Source organism: Bidens hawaiensis, unplaced genomic scaffold (assembly GCF_021521415.1).
Source record: "Bidens hawaiensis isolate Kalapana, Puna unplaced genomic scaffold, B.hawaiensis_p1.1 tig00022175_1, whole genome shotgun sequence".
In the NCBI taxonomy this organism is placed as follows: domain Eukaryota; kingdom Viridiplantae; phylum Streptophyta; class Magnoliopsida; order Asterales; family Asteraceae; genus Bidens; species Bidens hawaiensis.
Window position 1 is genome coordinate 228,106 of NW_027493442.1, and position 16,496 is coordinate 244,601.

The following is a 16,496-nucleotide window of genomic DNA, read 5'->3' on the forward strand; positions in this document are numbered from 1 at the left end:
CTAATATGGGCTTTAATTAAAACAAAGCGGGCCAACCCATTTGATCTCTAATTTTCTGCTCCATAGTTCTCTTGAACCGGACCCAAAACAATCGAGCCTCCACATTAAACCCAACAATCTCCCACTTGGAAAACTGCCTACCGATGATCGCTTGTACCTCTTGTAATATTCCCCGTCTTCCTGGTTGCATCTGCCTTCTCATCAGTTAACCTGAACACCCGTTGAAGCTCCCCTGAGCTCCAACACATCAGTCATGGCTACAACCGCCACTGACTCATTCTCTGTCCCTACCGGCTCCCACTTACACGAACTGCCGAATCCTGGAATACCTTGAGAACAAACAACACTCTCCATATTAAGTAGATAATCTTCTGGAGAGACTTTAACCGCTGAAATACTGGTTCTCTTAACCCACTGTCTGGTAGCTCTGGCTAAAGCTTTGACTGACTGCCAGTGCTCCCACTGCCGCGAAAACCTCTGACTGGTTTTTCTGAACCTCTTCTAGCACGTTCAACCTGAATCTGACCCGTGGCTCTGGATTTATCTCCTGCAAAACAAACCTTCTTCTGCCCACTAGACTCTGTGAACCGGACTTTGGTCTTCTTCTGAACTGGGTCGGTCACTCCCTCAGACGATAAACTAACCATATACAATGAACCCCTCTTTCTTCCTTGAGCTATGACAAGATTTCCTTTAACAACTTTCCACTGCCCGTTCCAAAATTTAACCTCATGTCACTGTTCATCCAACTGCCCAACAGAAATCAACTTTTTCTTTTAAGCTTGGAATCACTTTGACGTCCTTCAAGGTCCATGAACCGGCTGAAGTAACTAAATTCATGTCACCCATACCCGTAACATTAAGAACATCATTCTTCGCCAGTTTAACCTTACCAAAATCACCTTCCTTCAAATTCTGCAATGCTTCACTGCTGTGGGTAGCATGAAATGAAGCACCAGAATCCATGACCCAGGAATCAACATTATCATCAACACTAAGAACAAAAAACTCATCCTCTAGGCATTCTTCTGCAGTGTTGACTTATTTCTTTTCATTCTTATCATTTGGACACTGATTCCTGAAGTGTCCCTTCTCTTTACAACCCCATCATTCAATATCTTTACGAGTCCTAGACTGACTCCTCTTCCTGTTCCCACTGCCTCGTTGTTTTCCCCTACCTCTACCTTCTGTGACAAATATATTACTTGGTGATTCACCTGAACTTCTGCGTCTTAAATCTTCTCCAAGAATCAAATCCCGAATCCCATCAAAAGTAATTTTTGTAGACGAACTACAAACCGCAGTCACTGTTTGCGACCAGCTGCCGGGCAAAGAGGATAATAACAAAAGACCTTGAACTTCATCATCAAACTTAATGTCGACTGACACTAAGTGGGACATGATCGAATTAAGATTATTAATATGCGTTGTAATAGACTCACCCTCTTTCATTCTTGTAGTCACTAGCTCTCGGATAAGATAGACCTTATTTGCTGCAGAGGGCTTCTCATACATGTTGGATAGTGCATCCATCATACCACGCGCTGTGGTTTCCTTCATAATGTTAAACGTCACATCTTCCGACAACAACAGAGTAATACAAGCCCTAGCCTTCTTGTCTAACTTCTTCCAATCTGCTTCTAACATCTTTTCTGGTTTTTCATCTTCTAGCACCACATCCAAGTCTTTCTGACAAAGTAGCGCTTCAACCTGCATCTTTCACCAACCAAACTTCTGTCCATCAAACTTCTGTATCATAACTTTTCCGTCTTCTGCCATGACGATGACTAAACGAAAAACTTGGATAAAAAAAATAACCCCTGACAACCACAACAAAACCACCCGGCTAAACTGCCCGATAAATGCCAAAACCCAATAATCAAAACCCACTTCAAACTCACAAACCAACCCCAAAAAGACAAGGGCTGTTGCGATCTTCAAACTGTGGAGGCAATCACAAGTCTGACGGCTTGTAGTTTGACTTTTGAATTGATTATATTTAACACTTTTGTTGGAAACTATATTCAATCTCACACATAAGACAAAAAGAAAAGTGTAACTCTAATTGCAAAACTTAATCGCAACTGGGGGCTCAAACTTTTTGTCTTTACTTGGTGATGAACTCAAAGAAACAGCAGGGTTTGGTCAACGACTAACCTCCGATCGAACAACTTGGTTTTAATGGACGGCTACCAAAAAAATTAAGCTTAGTTCGATCTAAACAATTTCTCTAGCGTTGTGTTTCTTCCGTGCGTAACCGTAACCTCGGCTCTTGATACCACTGTTAGGGATTCGGGTATTTCAACACACACACAAACACAATATAAACTGCAAGAGAAATAAAAACGAAGATGAACACGCGAGATTTAACGTGGTTCGGTCTAAACTGACCTACGTCCACAGCTGCAACCAGGGTATTTTAGTATTGCTACTGTCTCACTCGTGATCAGGAATTACAAGTACAAGTCTAAATATATAGATACATGATTAGGGTTTACAACTTGTTCACCAAGAAAACTAATATGGGCTTTAATTAAAACAAAATGGGCCAACCCATTTGATCTCTAATTTTCTGCTCCATAATTCTCTTGAACCGGACCCAAAACAATCGAGCCTCCACATTAAACCCAACATAGACATGGTTTAGTTATTTATTAGGCCTTTCCAATTATGGAGGCCCAAAATCGCTGCTTTGTTTTTACACGGTAACGTTAGTCATACGTTTCTAATAATCCTATAATTTTAATAATTTCAAGTTCATACAAACTTCAAAATGCACTTTTATAACATATATTTAAGATTACATAATACATTAATATATTCGGTTCTATACAGATAGCAGGTTAGGCAATCGGGTATCATGTCCAACATCAAAACAACAAAACTTTTAAAACTAATTTCATATCCGAACATGTCCCAAGCATTTCAGGTTTTTCACTGGGTTCTTCCGTCATCCAAAAGAAGGAAATATCTAGTATATGTGTCTTCATTGTCTTCATAGTGTGATGGTATCAGTCATATTGAGTTAATGTTTAGATTGTCAAATTAATATCTTAGTTGTTAATATATAGAGTAGCCTATCATGCACACCTCATGGAAACATTAATTAATCTCCGTATAATGACAGCACATCTAAATGGTTAATGGTTACTTCAATTAAAAAACTACTGGTTAAAAATTGTGTATTATCCTTGTAAAAGTTTTCTAAAGATTTTTCTCAAATTGATGATGATAAATGCTGCATTATGATATTTGATTATAAACTTTATATTGATCTATACATAGATAATGTGGTTTGTTTAAAAAAATTGATAAGAGTGATACAAACACAAGTTAGTACTACTGAAATTAAATAAGATTATAATTGTAGGGTAAGGTTAATGTACATTTTAATATTAACATGAGAACGTAGGAATCAATGCCAATTTTAAAAAAAATGAGAACGTAAGAAACAATGCCAACTACAATAACAATCTACATAAACAATTATTTATAATAACAAAGAAAAAATACCTAAAAATTACAACAAAAAATTCAAAATCAAGAACAAAATAATAACAGCAAATACCAATAAATTTATATAACAACAAAATAAAAAATCTGATAATAACAACAAAATATAAATCAATAAATACTTTTAACGTCTCATAATAAAAAATTAGCAAATACGAATAAAAAATAACAGCAAACGCCTATAAAATTAAACCTAATAATAACAGCAAATTGGTTCTTACTGTTTTCATGTTAAAAATAAAATGTATTTAAACATGTTTATTTAATTGTATAGATCAGAATGAAGAATAGAAGTCAAATGTTCCTACTAGCAACTCTTTGAACCAACATTAGAAACAATTTAATATTACAATTTACAACATGAACAAATATCAAACTCATTTTGATCATAGATAAATGGGATTTAAATCAATTCACTTTAACATCTAAATCCAACAACCCGCATCGGTCAATTTGAAAGTTTTCGAAGCCTAGTAGTGTCACAAAAATTAACGAAAATTCATAACTTTGTTCAATTTTTGATCGATTGAACGCTACACTTTTTAACATTTGCATGCATTTCCCATGCTTTTACTAATTATAAGAAAATATAAAAACCATCCATTTCTATAAAGTATTAAATTAAAAAAACACATATATATGCACCCCACAATTTTTTTAAAAAAATATTCCACGTGAACTTTCCAATAATAAGAAAGACCACAAACAAGAAACTGTAGCAAAGTTAACACAAAAACATATCAGAAAGTAGATTCTTGATGGCATTTACCCAATCCCTAATGCTTTCTTGTTTTCACAAAAATTGTTAATTAGTAAAAGTCTAAAACATGAAAAGTTGGTAGTTTTTATTGTTTAAGGAAAGTTGGTAGTTTTTATTGTTTTTTTTATTAATTTCAACACATTAATGATTCAAATTTTCAAAAAAACAAGTTCATGTGGATTCAATGATCCAACTCTTGTATCTAATGATTCCTCTAAAAAACAATTAAAACTTGTTCCAAGAAAATGGAAGACAAACAACAAACCTCGGACGACATCCCCAAGGAGGAAACAATGGATGTTGATTCGTTGAACAATCTAAAGATGTTACACAAACAGATAATATGTTTATTTCAGACAGAAGTCTAAAACATGAAAAGTCAGAAAACACCAAAGAAAAGCCCAAAAGTGGTAAATATATTCTTCATTTTTTCACCATAAAATGATAATTTTTTATTAATAAATGAGAGAATGTGGCTTTTGTCATTAAGGTTTTATCAAATCTGCGACTTAGTCTTATATTTTCAAATATTTCATCAGTAGTTTTGTTTTCACATTCAGTTAAACCTAACCCAACTAACTTGTTAACTCTCGTCGTAAACCCATCCGCGTGCCCCTCACATGAGGGGCAATTTTGTCTTTAAATGGTTGTGTAATCTACAAAATGTGTCGTGATCGAAGCCACCAAAGATGAATCGTAATCCTAGTTTGTTCATGTAGGGTTTGTGGAAGATGATGGAAAGAACAACGAAGATTAAAATGAGATTTGGGAATTAGGGTTGAGGTTTATTTGGAGAGAAAAATGACAAAATCGCCCCTTATATGAGGGCACGCTGATGGGTTTACGACTAGAGTTAACAGGGTTAGTTTGGTTAGGTTTAATTTAAGTGAAAACAAAATTACTGAATGAAAATCGCAAATTTTAAATTATTGGACTAAAACGGAAGATTTAGCCAATCACAAGAATGAAAACCGCATTTCTCTCTTAATAGAGATTATGGATTTTGAAGAACAACTTCATATTTCTGTAAAAAAAAAAGTATCTATTTGTAATATAGATTTCGGGTTTTGTAGATATTGAACAAATAAACGAAAAGTTTTCTAAGTTGCTTTTAGGAGAAGATATATCAGGTGGAGGGAAGGGTGTTTCATGAGTATTAGCTTTATCAGATGCCATTACAAATTTTGCTGATAATTTGACTTATCTAATTAGTTAAAACACAAGTTCTTGAATTTTTAAGAAATATATATTTTTTTATTTGGAGGAATTTGCAGCTTTTGTGTTCGGAGAACATAAGATAGCCCCAATGACATCATACATTCATTTACTGCAAATTATTTTCTTTCGTCATACACACCTATGCTTCGCAAAAGTTCATACATCACACACCTTTTTCCCAATAATAAAACAGTGTTTCCTACATTTTACACGTCTTACCTACACATTAATTTGTGTCATATATTCATACACTACACCATATTTCCTTTCATCATACATTCCTACACTACTTAGTATATCTTGCTTAAGAATATCTTCACATGTCTAGGAATATTCAAAAGTATTATTGTTAGTGTTAATGGGTAAGTTATTGTATAGAGATAACATGAAAAAGATTATTTATTTGTTTATTTATATGTATTATGTTATTTTATGTAGGAACTTTTATTTGTTAATGAGAAAGAATAGTAAATATGTTAGTGTAGGTTGTTGACTACAAATGTAGGGATAAATATTTCTTATTTCTAATAAGAAGAAAATTATTTCATATTTGTTTATATATATGTGTAATGTTATTTTGTGTGGCAACTTTTATTTGTTAATGAGAAGGAATAGTAATTAGTGTATGATGTTAGACATAATATAATTCACATATATTTATCATATTTAGTGTTCTCGATATTAAACATAATATTTGAGATTTGGTACAATTCACTTTTATAATTTATAGCAACAAGCTGATAATTATAAATGCATTGGTGCAACAAGTTAAATTAAAAAAATTTCATAGGCAACAAGTTATATTAAAAAAATTCATAGGTTCATTGATAGCATTGTTAAAAGAACACAACATAAAGTTGTAGGAAACAGAGAAGGAAACAAATAGGGATAAGAATTAATTAAGTGGTTACGATCAAGCTATAAAATAATAATAATAATAATAATAATAATAATAATAATAATAATAATAAAATAATGATATTCAAGTGCAATAATGATCTTTGAAAAACTTGAAATGGTGAAAGAGACGATAAATAAAAACCATAAAGTGATTCGATTAATAGTAAACGGAATATTGAAAATGTTAATGAATTAAAAACTATAATTATAAAAGAAAAAAGAAAAAAAACAATAAGCTCTTAAACTTGAATTTCATTTTGTTGCCATAATTAGAATTTTACATTATGACTGGTTTACCCTTTTAATATAATAAATAAAATAATAAATGTAACATCGAGATATTTCTAAAAATAATATTAATTATATTATTTAATATTGGTGGGAAAGTTTATTCGGGTTAGTGGGGAAATAATAAAATAAATTAGGAATTGTTACGAGTCGGGCTAGTGTTGGGTTAAGTAATATGGGTAATGGACTTGGATTAAAAAGGAATGAAGATGGACCATGGGCTCAAGCCCATGACCCATAATATAAATACCAAAATCACCCATTAATCCATTCATTTTACATATTTCATACACCACCAAAAACACACACTTAACTCTCTCTCATCCTACGTTCTCTCTCTAGCCTAAATCACCAAGGAAACCGAGCATCAACCCGAGGTAATGATAGTGTGATATTGTATGGACCCAAACTCGCTAGATCTAGTCGCGAAACGATGAACCGACACCCTTAAACCATTAAAGTCACGGGATCCAGGTGAAATCGGGTGTAAACCGATCATAAGATGAGTTTAGGGGTCACCCTAGCTCAGTTCTGGATCGAACGGGACGAAAAATGGTGAAGAACGGTGGAAAATAACTGAGATCTCGTTTTTCCGGCAAGATCCCGGTTTTCCGGCGATGACGACGTCGGAAAAGCGTGTACGAGGTTGAAAAGAGTGTCAAAACCCTAACCCTAGTTTGTTAGCGGAGACATAACGAATTAGCAAGCAATTCGTTATGCCTATTCGTTAAGAATAGATAACGAATTAGAAGCAGTTCGTTAAGCAGTTCGTTAAGTGATTCGTTACTCACCCAATTCGTTATGTTAAGATAACGAAACAGGTCACGTCAAGATAACGAATTAGTTAACAAACTAATCTAACGAATCAGATCATGTAAGATGACGAATTAGATAACGAATCAGGTGATTCGTTACTCACCAATTCGCTAAGTTTTGATAACGAACTAGACCACGAATCAGGATACGTTCAGATAACGAATTAGGTTTAATTCGTTATGAAGAATGAGTTAGAGAATAAAATAATAATTTAAAATTCTAATGGAAAATGTGTTAAGACAGTTAATAGAAATAAAATTTTTCCAAGCTGACCTGGCAGCTCAACCCCAGCCAGGGGCTCTGCCCCTTTGACCCTGTTAGGGGCTGCCGCCCCTAGAACCCCGCTACCAGGGGCGCTGCCCCCGGACCCCGTTCGTTGAGGGTTATAATTAAACTAGAAATACGATGAGTAGTGATAGTTAATGGATACATGTAATTATTATACAGTTAGCCGTGCACAGCTCAAAGAAAGGAATAACCATAAATAGTGAACGCAACCGAGTTTAGGTGAGTTTCTGGCCCCACTTCCTTGTTATGTTTTCGGGGCTGTGTGCATACTCGATGTGAAGTGTGAATACCCTTACCTTAAGTGGTAAGGGTATGCTATAGTGTTCGATATATATATATATATATATATATATATATATATATATATAGATGTTATGAATGGACGTCTGTCGATGCGTGAACGATCTTCGGATATTGCACGTGTAGATAGGGAATGTAACGTTAGTCGGTGCGCGAACGATCTTCGGATATTGCGTGTACCGCCTTTGGGAATGATCTCCAAGTGGTTATTAGTGTGTGTAAATGTTATGATGTAACTTGGTTATTATGTAAATAATGTAATGATATAAAGTGTGTTGTAGATAATTATAGGTAGAGTGTGATAGAAGTGGCAGGGGTCTAGTAAGGGTGTTAGTGGCATGACGATAGTACGTGGTAGGGTAAGCATATACGTGCCTTCGTTATTAAAATGGCATAACGTGAGTGCGTGGGAGGGCAAGCCTCTACGTGCTTCCGTAAATAAGTGGCTAAGTGGTTAGGGGACAGTTAAGTGGTAAGGCGAACATGTTAGACATTGGGCTATGTGTCTTCGGATACGTATATAATGCATGTAACGGTTGTATGGTAAGTTGCTTGATTAACTAGAACTCACTCAGCGTAGCTGAATTTTAGTATGCACGCAGGTGATCAGACTAAAGAGCTAGCATGAGGATGGCACATGGCATAGATTGAGCGGCTGGCATCTGAAGTTGGAAGAAATGATGTTTTAAATTTGATGTACTATGTTACGCTTGAAAGAAAAGTTGTATATTTTGTAACGAATGATTGAAGTTAACGTTTCCGCGAAAGGATTTAATTAACTATGATTTGTAGAATTGCGTTTATAAGTAAATCCGACGTTAAAGTAGGGCTACCGGGTTCGGGGCCTTACAATAAAAAAAAATCTGATTGGTTGGTTGGATTTCTCACATTTCTCGTAATACACACACACACACACTAGTTTTTGTCCCCCGTATTACGGGGGCTGTTTTACATTATTCGTTTTTAATATTTATATATTTTTTGGAGTTTAACTTTATTTATTGTAATGAAATTAATAATATACTTAGAGTTTGATGATAAAAGGCTTTCACAAATAACTAAGATGCTATAACCCGGTTTAAAAGTTATCCGTGTTTGGTGAGACCCATGACCCGCTTATTTTTTTAACTATAAAATTGTTTCTTAATTATAAATAATATCTTTTAAAAAAAATCATATAATAATTTTTAGTATATCCCTATTTTATAGGATTTTCACATCAATAATTTGGTGAGATTGATTTTTAATTAAATGGGATGTTATAACCCGTTTAAGGAATATCTAGGTTTGGTAAGACACATACCTGGGAATTCGGGTTAAATGCATGAGAAGTCTCCATTTAAAAATCAAGCAATCTGGTGGCTTCCATAAAAGGGGGGAGTGACCACATCGCGACATGTAGGATTTTTGAGTTTTCATTTATATATATATATATATATATACTGGGTTAGTTACCCGTGTAGCACACGGGTTAGAATAAGTATTTTTTTAAATAATAATATAATGTGAAATACAAAAAAAATATCACATATATAAAGATATATTATACGGTAAAAAAATTACATATTACGTAATTTGAAAATTGTGACACTCGTCAATTTCAGGTTAACTCCGTTAACTCAAACTCCGTCAATTCAAACTTAAGATCACTTGATCTATAACGCACATCTCATTACATTTAAACTAAGGTTTTAAATGACGCTTGACAATCACTACATGTGTAGTCTTTCGGGATTGCACCGAAACGCAAACGAGTTGACGCAAACCATTGGTGAATAAACGAAAAATATCAAAACAATAATTATGTGATAATTATGTGTTAGACTTATGTGTTATGTGATAAGATGGTATAAAACGCTAACTCAAGATGCAAACGAGTTAATTTAAGCTAGAAAAGTAATACTAAAGAGTTGAGGGACCTATGTGTAACATGTTATTATTAATAATAATATTAAACCCTAACTCTCTTCCCTCTCTCTCTCTCTACCCGACGGCAGCCCCCCCTTCTCCCTTGCGATCGGCAGCCCACACACACAAACATATCACCTTGTTTTGATCTTGTTCTTCATAATCGGAGCATCCTACACTCGTTTCTAAGCATCTCTCACGTTTCCCTTGGTTGTTTCTGCGTTTTTAAGGTATAAACATGAAACCCTAACTTTGTAAATCATGTATTTAGTGTTTACATGTGTAATTTTGATTAGATGATGATTGATTATGTGTTAGTTATTGATATTGATGATCATATGTGATTTTGAACGGTGAAAGATTATTGAATCATTGATGGTTTGTAAACCCTAGAGGGTTACTACTGATTTTTGTGATTAATTATGCTCGTTACATGTTTTGAGATATGTCGTATGCTTAGGATGCATGTTAGACGATTGTTTGTGCTTGCTGAGTTTTGACAGCAGAGATTGTTAAACTTGAACGACATGTAACTTGTTAAATATAAAAGCAAACTGAGCTATTTATGAGTCTAAAAGGTAGTACTCTGAGTCTAGTTTCCAGAAAACCCAACCACGCCTAATTTGGAGGTGTTTTGGTTGTTCAAACGATTTAAATGTGATTAAAGGTCTAAACTGGTACTGGACAGATTGTAAGTTATGTTTAGACAACTGTAACTAAATGTTAATGTGGAAATTGGTCGAGGTTGTTAACACTACAGGGTACTATGTTGAGTCTAGTTTCTATGAAGTCCAAATTGTAATTTTTGGACGAGTAAAAGTTAACTTTTATTATTTTACAAAACTGAAGTGCAAATCTGAATTGTGAGACCTGCTGTTAGGTTGTTTTGTGTTGGTACATGTGTGTCAGTAGTTCATAGTCTAGCATTTATAATCGAGTCTGTAATGCAATTATGTTTTGATTATGTTTATTTGTGTAATACGCGAAGTTGTCAACAAGTTCGCTATGGCGAACTTGTTGAATCAGCGAAGTTATTGACAACTTCGCCTGTGGCGAAGTTGTCGTGTTTATATACTGTTTCAGCGAAACAGTTTGTGTTGGTCGTTTTAGGGTTTTGTTTCAGTTATTCAGTAACCGAGTTACGTGTCATAGTCTGTAACAGTGACCTCGGGTCACGTGTTTGTTATCAATATAACGTGGTTGGTTTATCGCTTGTGTGTTCGATCTCTACATACTCTACACTCGTATCTACCTACGCAGGGATTCCGCACCTGCGTTGTTAGCGACATCCCGTGTACGATCCGTCCGGGAACCTACAATTGGTATCAGAGCCATCGGCTCGATTGTGAGGTTCGGGATTTCTCGCGGGTGTAGAAAACGTCTCGTTTGACCTATTCGCGGGACGTGTTTTTGTTGGGATTGAGTTTTGCTCGTGCTTGACAGTCATTTTCAAGCCATTGCATTGATCGGAAACTGCTGGATTGACGAAAACAGATCTGAACAGTTTCCTTGTTCATCGGGCGAAGTTACCGTTCTTCGGGCGAAGTTACCATTCTTCAGGCGAAGTTGCCGTCACTGGAATTAGGGTTTCGGCGAAGATATAAGGTTTAGCGAAGTTAACCACAACTTCGCTTACCTCATAAGTTCGCCTTAGCGAAGTTATCCGCAACTTCGCTTTCCACCCAAGTTCGCTTACCTCCTAAGTTCGCTCATTCTAAGCGAAGTTATTTTTAACTTCGCCAAGTCTAGCGAATTTAAGAACTCAGCGAAGTTCTCTTTTCAGCGAAGTTAACTTTCAAGCGAAGTTATTCTTAACTTCGCCTACTGAGCTGTTTTAATATTTTTTTTTGTATTTTCAGGTTTTTCAGGTTTTCGCAAGGATGTCGTCAATTAACATCTCCGATTTGGTCAAGATGGAAGTAGAAGCGGGGTCTGCCACTAAGGCCCCGAGGCTGATGAAAGGAACTGACTTCGTGGCATGGAAGGACAGATTCATCCAATACATCAAATACCAGGATGCCAAAATGTGGGTGTGCATCCAGGATGGATATATCCCTCCAACTGCGCAATACGAAGGTCGCGATGTGGTTAAGAAGTACAGCAAAATGGAGGACGAAGAAAAGAAAATGTACGAGGCCGAAAGCAAGGCCCATGCTGCGATAACAATGGCACTTCCTCAAGAGGTTCTCCATACGTTCCGAAAGTACACTTCTGCGAGAGAGCTTTGGGATGCTCTTGAAAATAGATTCGAGGGGAATGTGGGTATCCGTGCATCAAAGATCAAACTCTTAAAGACCCAGTTCTCCGTCTTCAAGTTTTTGAAGAACGAATCACTGGATGATATTATCACCAGATACTATCATCTAATGACAGAGCTTAGCATTTATTCGATTGCTTACCGAGAAGAAGAGATCGTTGAAAAGCTTCTCGATGCTCTCCCACCGAAGTGGGAAATGTACACCGTTCTTATGAGGGAAGACAGAGACTTTCCTAATTGTGATCTTGAAACGGCAGTAAACAAGCTCAGAACTTATGAGCTTAATATGGTTCGAAAAGAAACACCAACAGATCAGATACAAGACCCTGGTATGTATGGTGCAAAGGTTAACTCAGGCTCGAGTTCGAGGCCTGAATCTGCTGCTTATTACTCAAAAGGAGAGTCAGGTTCTGACTCTTCTCATGAAGGAAACGTTTCTGTAAACTCAAATGGTGATGTCTGTTTCGTTGCTGGAGGATCAAGTACTTCAAAGCCTCAAGCATCCTCAAGTAGTTTTTCTGCAAATGCCTCAAGCAATAATTATTCCAAGATGCCTATGAGTGTAAAATCTGCTGAAGAGCAGTTTGCAGTCTATGCATCATTTATTGCTTCCTACGAAAACTACATCCAGGGGAAGATTGTGGACCCTGCGGCTCTAGATGAGGATTACGACCAGATCGATGCTGATGATCTGGAGGAGATGGATTTGCAATGGCAAATGGCAATGATTGTGAGGCGTGTAAAACGGTTTATGAACAAAACTGGGAGAAAGTTTGTTGGTGGTAGGCCCGGGTTCGACAAATCCAAGGTAAGGTGCTATAATTGTCAACAGTACGGGCACTTTGCCAAGGAATGCAGAAATGAGAGGGTTGAACGAGGACAAGGTCGGCCTACACAACACTCTGGAGTAAACAGAGAGATTAACGCCATGTTGACCAGAGAAGCAGGTGAGTACAACTGGAACCCGCATTCAAGTGGTTCTGGTGAGCAAGCGAACATGGCTGAGGCTGAAGTTAAAGAATGTGAGAAGGATGATGGAATTGAGAAAGCTACTGAAGAAGAAACAGCTTTCATGGCAGATAACAAGGATAATCGCTCCGAGGTAAGTACTAAGAATATTTGTACTAGTTGTGAGAATTTGTCTGAGCAACTTAAAACGATAACTGATCAGTATGTCCGTTTAGATGCTGACTTTAAAACTATTAAAGAAGATCAACATTTTACGAAAGCAAGAGAAACAAGCTATAAAATTAAAATAAAAGCATGTGAAAAAGACATTCAAAGCTTAAAAATTAAACTTGCTGAGAAAATTGAAATAATTGATCTTAGTTATGAAGTTTTGGAGGAAAAAACAAAATTGATTGCTGATCGAGATAAACAGATTGCTGACCACCAGGTGAAGGTGGTGGAACTGAACCGCAAACTTGAGCAGTTCAGGAATTCCTCAGCCATCCTTGATCACCTCGTGAGTGATCCAGGTACCTCTGCAAAGAGGGGAGGAATCGGATATAATGAAGTTCCACCACCCTTTAACCACAACTATACTTATAATCCGAGTGTTCAGAAATCTGTTGATTTCGAAGTTCCTCAGACAACTCCAATCAAGATTACTAGTGTAAAACCAAGTGTTAGCTGTGGCGAAACAAGTTCGCCTGTTTCTAATGTGAATATTTCTGTTTCGAGTCCAGTTTCATCGGATTCGGATAAGTTGTCCGAATCTGGTCAGACAAAAGAGAAGGTAGGGTTACCCACCGATGGAGATAAAAATAAAGTTTCTAAAAAGAGCTCTCCACTCAATCCGTACGTCCCACCTTATGTGAGACGAACGGCTGGTAACACTGCCTCTACATCCAAACCAACATTTGACAAGAAAATGGAGCGTCGGTGTTGCTTTAGATGTAACAAATTAGGGCATTTAGTTGCAGATTGCCCTCTGGAGCCGAGATTCAGAGGTGTGAAGCCAAATAAAACTGAGTATAAGCATCATTTTGTTACTGCTAAAAATGAAAACTTTAAAAAATGCCAAAATGTAACGAATTCAAGTTTTCATAAAAACCAACCTCAGTTTTACAACCAAACCTCAAGATATAACACTTTCAATTCTCAAAGGTTTGGAAGGCATTACACTCAATCTGCAGGGAGATTCCCTAACAGGACTTACAGAAATTATCCTGATGCTAACTTGAGAAAGCCAGGGTACGGGACGTATCGATCCAAGACCAATTGGTCTTGGGTCCCAAGATTCTAACTCTTTGTTTTATTGTGCAGGAACAGTTGAACAGGGCTGCCAACAATCTTTGGATTGTAGATAGCGGCTGTTCCCGGCACATGACAGGCAACAAACACTTGTTGCAAGATTTAAAACCTGTTCAGGGAGCAAGAGTTAGTTTTGCTGGTGAGAGCGGTGGTAGGATTACCGGTAGAGGAACTGTGTCGAATGGGAGAATGACACTTGAGAATGTAAATTTTGTGGAGGAGTTAAAGCATAATCTGCTGAGTGTGTCGCAGATTTGTGATAAAGATTACACTGTCCATTTCACAAAGAATGAAGCGATCGTATTGAAGCCTGGTTTTCAAATACCAGACGAATGGATAGTAATGAAAGCTCCACGTGAAACGAATACATATGTGATGGATATGAGGTCTACTGAAATGGCCACTGGAGAATCCTGTTTAATGACAAAAGCAAGCGAATCAGAATCAGAGTTATGGCACAGGAGAATGGGACATATTCATCTTCGGAAGATGAACTTCATTGTCAAGAATGGGCTTGTGATGGGTGTTCCCTTAAAAAGTTTTAACTTTGAAGACAAATGTATAGCATGCAAGAAGGGAAAGCAACACAAGAAATCCCATCTCACCAAGAAGATTAATTCTATTGCCGGTACTCTAGAACTACTTCATATGGATCTCTTCGGTCCCGTGAATGTACAAAGTCTAGGAGGTACCTCTTACTGCTTGGTGATCACTGATGATTACTCGCGATATTCGTGGGTATATTTTCTGAAAACGAAAGATGAGACGGCTCAAATGGTGAAGAATCTTATTACAAAAGTTGAGAACGTCATGAGTAAATCAGTTAAATTCATCAGAAGTGACAATGGGACAGAGTTCAAGAACTTTGAAATGGAAATTTTCTGTCTTCAGAAGGGAATTGAACATCAATACAGCGCTCCGTATACTCCGCAACAGAATGGAGTGGTTGAAAGGAAGAACCGAACGTTAATTGAAGGAGCCAGAACTATGCTGGCAGACTCGAAGCTTCCTGTGATGTTCTGGGCTGAAGCAGTTGCTACAGCCTGCTATGTTCTGAATAGGGTGTTAACAGTTAAGAAACTTGGAAAAACTTGTTACGAGCTTATGCACGGAAGGAAGCCCAACTTGTGCGGTCTTGAACCATTTGGGTCTCCTTGTTCGATTTTGAAGACTAATTCGAAATTTGGTGAAGTAGCCGATGAGGGAATCCTAGTCGGTTATGTTGTTGGGACTCCCAACAGACGGGTCTTCAATACGTCGACTTGCAAGGTGGAGGTGGTTTGTAACACCGACATTACTAGTTACCAACCGCCAAAACCAAGCAATGGACCTGCTGAGCTTTTCGACTATGTTAAACTTTTTAAGTCGTTTAACGTACCTGATTTGGAAATTTCTGAAGAAGACGAAAGAGCTGTGACGAAGATGATACTTGATGAGGAAGAGAATCTATTGCAACATCAGATGTTTGAGAAATCTCAACCTTCCACATCAAACCCTATCGATACCCCTGCGGCCTCAACTGAAGATGAATTTATTAATCCTTTTCACTCTCAGCCAGAAACAACCATAGATGAGATCTCTTCAAACTTGGAAGACAATTTACATGTCGGTGCTGTTCCGACCACGAGAATTCACAAAGATCACCCATTGGAGAACGTTATAGGTGATGTGTCCTCCAGTGTACAAACCAGAAGTAGCTTGAATGAGCACACCTGTGTTTATACAAGCATAAAAGAAACGGGTATAATGAATGAATGTTTGTACTCCTGCTTTATAAGCCAAATTGAACCAAAGAATTATCAAATGGCTTTAAAGGACAGCTCGTGGGTCGAGGCCATGCAAGAAGAGTTGGCTCAGTTCGAGAAAATGGAAGTTTGGACCTTGGTTGAAAAACCAAGAAATGTGCATGCTATAGGCACAAAATGGGTGTTCAAGTGTAAGAGAGATGATAAGGGAATTATTGTAAGAAATAAGGCGAGGCTGGTTGTTAAA